Raw genomic sequence first — 8,696 nt, forward strand, 5'->3', positions numbered from 1 at the left:
TAGTTTAAAATTTTAGATGGAAAAAGTGATAAAGGAGACCTTAAGGGAGGTTGTAGTGGTTCCAACGGAGAAGAAAATGATGAAAAATTCGATCCTTTAGATGGTAGGGAGATTGTTTATAAAGATTTGAGAACCATCCATACATGATATTTGATACAGTAAAATGGTGTGTGTAAGATTCTCTGTAATTGTCTGTATTAATAAGAATAAAGCTCATACCTAAAATGTCATTGTTGTATCATGAATGCAACATGTATCCTTTGATAATTTACCATAAAAGGATCTAAACGATCAACGGAAGCTAAAAGAGACATGACTAACCTCCAGCCATTGATATTGTTGTTATGAACATTCGTTCAAGGGGGTGACGGTTTTGCTTCACGACAACTTCGTAACTGATTGTGGTTCCAAATCCTTACTCACTCGTACTTGATGGTGTTAGTATATGAAAAGAGGAACGAATTTAGTGATCTATCATAGCAGCAGCACACATTTTATATATAGAGCTCTCGCCATCAACAAACTCAAACTCAAGTGTGCAACGGGATATGAGAGATAATTATGGGATAATGGTTACAACAATTCTTCAAATATTAGAATTGAACCTGGACAGAATATGAACCACATTAGAAACAGATTTTTCATATGACAACAACTCAGTATCCTAACTAAATATTTAGATAACAAGCCACATATGTTTGTTACTGAAGACATAAGATACTTGCAGAATTGTGAAAAAACTAACATTCTCCCACTTGGTCCATTTAACCCATCACTAATCATAACAAGAAACAAAATATATGAATCATGACGATAAGTCCTCTAAAAACAAGTATTATCTTCCATGCATCACAATATATCAAGTTTCTCAAGCTCTTAACTTAATGAATAAACCATATGCTTATTTTAGGTCAAAATTCAAATGATACTTCTCAAAATAAATAAGTGCACAAAACAAATGAGAAACATCAAACTTAATAAGAATTTCATCAAAACAATAAATGTACTTACAATGAATGTCACATTATGGAATCAAGTCCCATTCGCACTACATGATCCTTAAAATTCTTTGGTGGCATGCCTTTAGTTAAGGGATCAACGATCATCATGTCTGTGCTAATGTGTTCAATGACAACTTTCCTTTCTTTAACGCGTTTTCTTACGGCTAAATATTTAATGTCAATGTGTTTACTTCGACTTCCACTCTTATTGTTCTTAGCAATAAATACCGCAACAGAATTGTCACAGTACAACTTTAAAGGCCTGGAAATAGAGTCTACAACTCTAAGCCCAGATATGAAACTTTTTAACCATACACCATGTGAGGTAGCCTCAAAACAAGAAACAAACTCAGCCTTCATAGTGGAAGTAGCAATTAAAGACTGCTTTGAACTCTCCATGATACAGCTCCACCAGCTAGCATAAAAACATAACCATATGTTGATTTTCTGGTATCAACGCAGCCAACAAAGTCTGAATTGGAGTAGCCAATCACTTCCAGACAATCAGTTCATCTATACATAAGCATGTAATCCTTTGTTCCTTGAAGATATCTCATCACTTTCTTTGCAGCTTTCCAGTGGTCAATACCTGGTACTTTGATATCTTTCCAAGACTCCAATAGTGAATGCAATATCAGGTCTAGTGCAAACCTGAGCATACATAAGGCTTCCAATTGCTGAAGCATATGGAATATTTTTCATGTGTTCCCGTTCAAAATCATTTTTGGGAGATTAGCCTAAATCAAATTTATCACCTTTCTCAATGGGAGCTACACTTGGTAACTTTTCATATTAAATATCTCTAAAACTTTGTTGATATAAGTTTCTTGAGACAAGCCTAAAATGCCTTGAGATCTTTCTCTATGGATCTTTATGCCTATGACATAAGATGTCTCTTCCATATCCTTCATATCAAAGTTCTTTGAGAGAAATTGTTTCACCTCATATAACATACCCTTATCATTAGCCGCAAGCAGAATATCATCTACGTATAATACAAAGAAACAAATCTTACTCCCACTGACCTTTTGATATATACAGTGATCCATGACATTCTCTTCAAAGCTGAATGAAGAAATGACCTCATGAAATTTTAAATACCACTGGCGGGAGGCTTGTTTCAATCCATAGATAGACTTATTAAGCTTGCAGACTAAGTGCTCACCAACACTAGATAAGAATCCCTCAGGTTGTTTCATGTAAACCTCTTCTTCTGGATCACCATTCTAGAACGTCATTTTCACATCTATTTGATGCAACTCAAGATCAAAATGAGTTACTAATGTCAAAATTACTCGAATAAAGTCTTTCTTAGATATAGGGGAAAAGGTCTATGTGTAATCGATTCCTTCTCTTTGAGTGAACCCTTTAACAACAAGTCTTGCCTTATGTCTCTCAATGTTGCCTTCTGAGTCTTTCTTTGTTTTGAAGACCCATCTACATCCGATGGGTTTTACACCAACAGGCAACTCAACGAGATCCCAAAATTGGTTAGATGCCATAGAATCCATCTCATCCCTCATAACATTACTCCATAAATTTGATTTCTTAGAACTCATGGCTTGTGAAAATGTCTCGGGATCATTTTTGGCTCCAATGTTGTAGTTTGATTCTTGTAGGTACACTACGTAATCACTAGGAATTTCTGTCTTTTTTACTCTAGTAGATCTTCTTAATGCTGCTTGGTTATCTTGCGGAGAAACTTGTTCAACCAGTTCTTCACCAATTTGTTCAATATCATCATGTTGTTCCTCATAAACAACTTGATCTACATGATCACTTTCAACAACTTGTGGAACTTCAATCACTGGTTGTCTAACCCCCATTTTAACTTGAGGGGTGGGAATAACTACCAACCTATTACTTGTCCCAGAAGGTTCAGCTTCATAGTGATCCCTTTCAGAAGAAATGTTCTGAAATTGATCACTCCCACTGATCAAGTCATTTTCAAGAAATTTTGCATTCCTTGATTCCACAATCCTAGTGTTGTGGGATTGACAATAGAACCTATACCCGTTAGACTTTTCAGAATATCCAATGAAATACCCAGTAATAGTCCTAGGGTCTAGTTTCTTTTCTTGTGGATTATAAATTCTTACTTCAGACGGGCATCCTCAAATGCGTATATGTCGCAAACTTGGTTTCTAACCCTTGAATAACTCAAAAGGTGTCTTTGAGACAACCTTGGTTGGAACTCGGTTTAATATATACACAGTCATCTTAAGTGCATCAATCCATAAAAATTGAGGAAGCTTTACATTACTCCTCATGCTTCTCACCATGTCTAATAAGGTTTGATTTCTTCGTTCTGCCACACCATTCTGATTCGGAGAACCACGCATAGTGTACTGGGAAACAATCTCATGTTCTTGAAGAAATTTTGCAAATGGACCTGGTGGTTGTCCATCCTCTGTGTATCTACCATAGTACTCCCTACCTTTATTTGATCTCATGATCTTAATTTGTTTTCCACATTGTTTCTTAACTTCAGCCTTAAAAACTTTAAAGGCATCTAAAGCTTCATTCTTAGAATAAAGTTAGTAGAGATACATATATAATGAATAATCATCTATAAAGGTTATGAAGTATTTTGAATTATTTGCATCCATGTCTTGACAACATATGTCTGTATGTATGATTTCTAAAAAATTAGAACTCCTATTTGCACCCTTTTTAGACTTGTTAGTTTGCTTACTCTTAATGCAATCTACACAAGTCTCAAAATCAGCAAAATCCAAAGTATTAAGTACTCATTCATTTACTAATCGCTTAATTCTCTCAATAGAGATATGACTTAATCTCCGGTGCTACAACATAGAGGATTCTTCATTCACAATACATCGTTTTAACCCAACAGAAACGTGCATATAATTATAAGTAGCGTCGCTTTTCAATTCAATTGAATAAAGAACATCAATCAATTGACCACAACCAATAATTTCAAATTTATTCAGTAAATTAAAACCAAAGTCTGTAAAATTAAAATAGAATCCCAAAGGTGCAAGTTTAAAAACAAAAATTAAGTTTTTACAAAAACTAAGAACATAAAAAACTTTCTCCAAATGTAATTTAAAGCCACTACTTAAAACTAAGACGCACGTTTCAATGTCCTCTACATGTGAGCTCATCCTATTCCCTGAGTAGATGCACTACTCACTTCCCATTAGCTTTCTTAGGCTTTCCATACCCTGCAAGATATTAGAAACATGGATTATAGAACCAGGGTCAATCCACCATGTATTATGATTCACATTAATCATATTAGATTCATAACAAATGAAAGTAAATGGTGTACCTTTCTTCTCAAACCCACTTTTAAATTTGGGGCAGTCCTTCTTTATGTGTTCTTTCTTTTTACAGAAGAAACACTTTGACTCCTTTTTAATTGTTGGTTGAGTCAGAATCCTTCCTTTATTGGTGCCTACAGACTTCTTCCTATCCTTTCCAAAAGTAGAAGTAGTCAAATTTACCTTTTCACCCTCTTCCATTATCAATCTCTCATCTTCTTGAACACACATGGTCATCAATTCATTAATAGACCATTTATCCTTATGTGTGTTGTAGGAGATTTTAAAGTGTGTATATTGTTGAGGTAAGGTGCACAAAATGAAATGTACCAGGAAGGATTCAGACATGGTAACTTCCAGGGTTTTCAACTGAGCCACTATGTCCCTTAAGCGCATGATATGTTCACGCACACCTCCCGTTCCAGTAAGCTTAATGGAAGAGAATTGCATAATGAGTGTGCTAGTAAGCGACTTCTCAGAGGTCATAAACTGTTCATCAATGGCTTTCAACAGATCTTTAACCTTATCATGCTGGTCAACTGAACCCCGGATACTAGCGAATATGTAGGTTTTTATGAACATAACGGGGAGACGATTATATTTCTCCCACTTTTCATAAAGGTCAACAACATCAGGTTCGCTAGTTTTAGTAATAGCCGGTAGCCCATCCTTCCTTATAGCATAGACAATATCCATCCAGCCCAAATGAAGAAGAATTCTTTCCTTCGAAACCTTATAATTATCACCTTTTAATATGGGAAGGTCAAAAGAAATATTCATAGATTGTAAAACTGCAAACAAACACACATGCTCATTAAGCAAATTTGAGACTAAACAAATGTCATGTTTTGCCAATGCAAATCATGTCTCAATATATGAATCTAGTGACACAAAACTTGCATGTGGGCTAAAGTCCTACCCAATTAGATTCATCATGCAACTTTATGATAAACTATTAAATCATGTTCTTTTCCTTAATTCTTGTGGGTAAATTAAGAAATATAATCTAATATTTTATTCTAATTAATCATACAAAAACAACAAAATTCCTGTGGGTAGATTTTATCACATTACATATGATTAATCACAATTAATATTTCTAATGTGATTATAAATTTAACATATAATTTTACTCAATTAAAGATGTTGTGGCTACTCTCTAATTTAATAAAATTATATTAATCACTTAACATTCAAAAATAATCTTTGCATAACATACTTAATAATATAAACGTGCTCAATATTAAATCATAAAAATTACATGTATACCAATTCAAAATAATATTGTATGTATATCCATTCAACATGTAATAAACTTTAAAGGATCAAATTCAATGCATATTAGTATTTAACATAGTATTTCATGTTCAACATAACTTAGAGACATACAATTTTAAATAGCTTCCACATAAATGATTTATCCTTTAGAAGTTATAAATAAACATGAACTGCATCTAATAAACAAATAAATTACAATAGTCTAGTGGCAAAGGGAGTTTTTTCACCCTGCAGGGCAAGGGTTCGAGACCAGCCTAATGCATTTTCATTTATGCGCGCATGTGCATCTCCAACCTCCCGGGTCATAAAGATCCAATTAATATCCACGAACCCGATTAAGAAAACCCACACCATTATATGCACATTTTAGACACCCAAAAACACGTTTTAAATCGCACAAAAAAATAGAAAATTTATATCATTCCAAATTTTGATGTTATTTCGGAAGCTAAAAGAGACATGACTAATCTCCCACCATTGCTATTGTTGTTATGAACGTTCATTTGTGAGGGTGGCAATTTTGCTCCATGGCAACTTCGTAACTGATTGTGATTCCAAATCCTTACTCACTCGTACTTGATGGTGTTAGTATATGAAAAGAGGGGCGGATTCAGTGACCGCGGTAGCACACACTTTATATAGAGTTCTGGTCATCAACAAACTCAAACTCAAGTGTGCAACAGGATATGAGAGATAATTATGGGATAATGATTATAACAGTTTTTCAAATATTAGAGTTGAACCTGAACAGAAAATGAACCATATTAAAAACAGATTTTTCACATGACAACAACTCAGTATTCTAACTAAATATTTAGATAACAAATGGTTTATGTTTGTTACTGAAGACATGGAATACTTGCGGAATTATGAAAAAACTAACACCCTTAAGTGTATTCTTTTACTTATTTATGTAAAACATATGAAAAATGAGGGTTAATAGGCATAGAAGATAGAACACAGCATATATAGTAATGTACGTGAAATTCTCACATTTTAATTTTAAGACCATGTTCATATCATTCATGTTGAACAATAAAAATGAAGTATAGAAACCAATGGTGGTAATTCAATTCTTATAAAAGTAGTGCAATTATATTTAATTTACAGGCATCAGATTCTGCAGTAAGAAAATAGTACCATTTCATCCTCGGTAGGTGTCTGGAACATGTCACACTGCAGTGAGCAGTAATAAAAATACTTGAACTTGGGCAAACCTTGTAGTTTCGATGACCTCACACAGGGACACGGGAACGTAAGCTGTAGATTTGCTCCTCTTGGAACTGCATTATCCTCTGCAACAATTTCCATCAATCCCTCACAGTCTTTGACAACTAGTTTTTTCTATTATAGTTGGTGGGTATGCCATTGCTGAAATGTTTTATCTGCCTTTCCAGAGAAGATACGGCCATGGAATTGGGGGCATTATTTGCTTGGTAGTTGTCCCTGTTTCTGTGGTTTGAGTTCGGTCCTTAGCAATTCATGGTAAATTTATAATTATTAATAAAGGTAGTTATTTTTATATACATTTGTTATTATTCATAATTTATTCTTGTATTACTTTAAAAAACACCCCCAAATTATAAGTAATTATTATTTAATAACTTTTTAAAAGGATAATTATTACACCTACATCTAACTAAAAAAACAATTAAGACATAAGACACAAAATATCTATTTTTCAATTAGTAATAATAATAATATTACCTTCCCGTAGTGCATTTTCCATATGAGAGGGATTTAATTTCTCTAATTAGTTACGTATGAATATAATGTTATGCTTAAAATTTGTCCAGGATGGCTTATCCATTCTCTAGAGATGGGGACGTGCTGTCATCATTGCGGCACAAAGTCAATAAAATTTTATATAAATCATAAATATATCTTTTATATTATTATGTCTTTACTAGTAATCTTAACAGTTAATTTACCAATTAAATATTTCTAATTTAATAAATCAGTTAACAATATCATGTAAAAAAATTAATTTTGTAACTTTTAATTAATTTTTCAATTTTGATTAAAAAATATTTTCCATTATTTTGATCAAAAGTTAATTACCATAAAAAATAAATTAATTAAAATTAGCACGTGTAAATACTATCATAGCATATATCCTAATTTTTCTTCACTTTTTTAGTTATGACTAATTTATATTAATTAGTTTTTTCTTTCCATATTTTTCTTTATTTATGAAATAAGACAATATGATACCTTAATGCACACAGATTAAATGACAAAGAAGTATTATGGTTTAATCTTAGTAATTTCAAATCTGAAAATTTTAGTTATGACTACTACAGTTTGGTTGAATTAAATATTTTATCATCCTTTAAATATTACTAATTTTATTTTATTTAAAAAAATTATTCATTTTTAACTTTTATATTTTAACATGCAAAGACGTCTCCTTTAATTTTTTTAATGAAAATACTAAAATTATATCACTTTTAAGATGTAAAGTTGTATTCTATTGTTTGATTGGAATATCTTAAACCTACAGTGTTAAATTACTTTAGATTTGATTTAGAACAAATTGATAGATGTTTAATATTTTTTTAGAAAGGAATCTAGCATTAGGGATCCGTAAATATATAATTTGTGGTCCATAGTTTACGTTGTGATTTATTTGCTATAAATATTAGTTTTTAATCATATTTAATTATATTTTATTATTTTAATGAAATTTTGTATTAAAATAATAAACAACATTGGAATCTAAAAATCATAATTTTTTTTTTAAAATCATCTTAGAATCCTAATATTTTTAACATTTTTTAAATAATAAATAATACAATCTAAATAATTTCAAAAAAATCAATGTAAAAATCAATATTCTTATAGAATTTAAAAAATCACTGTGAAAAGTATTTTCACAACACAGATTTAGAGATGGTTGAGAATCATCATAAAAAATACTTAAAAATGATATTTGAAATTATTTTTTTAGTAATGTTACAATTTCTTGACATACTATATTAACACCGCATGAAAATTAAAAAAATAGCATTTCAATAAATTATGAAATTTTTCTATTCATTATCACAATTTAGTACAACAAAGATATAATCAATCCCGTTGTTAGCCTTTACGAAATTAAAGCTAACACAGTCTTTAGATGCTAATCGTA

Source organism: Glycine soja, chromosome 7 (assembly GCF_004193775.1).
Source record: "Glycine soja cultivar W05 chromosome 7, ASM419377v2, whole genome shotgun sequence".
NCBI lineage: Eukaryota > Viridiplantae > Streptophyta > Magnoliopsida > Fabales > Fabaceae > Glycine > Glycine soja.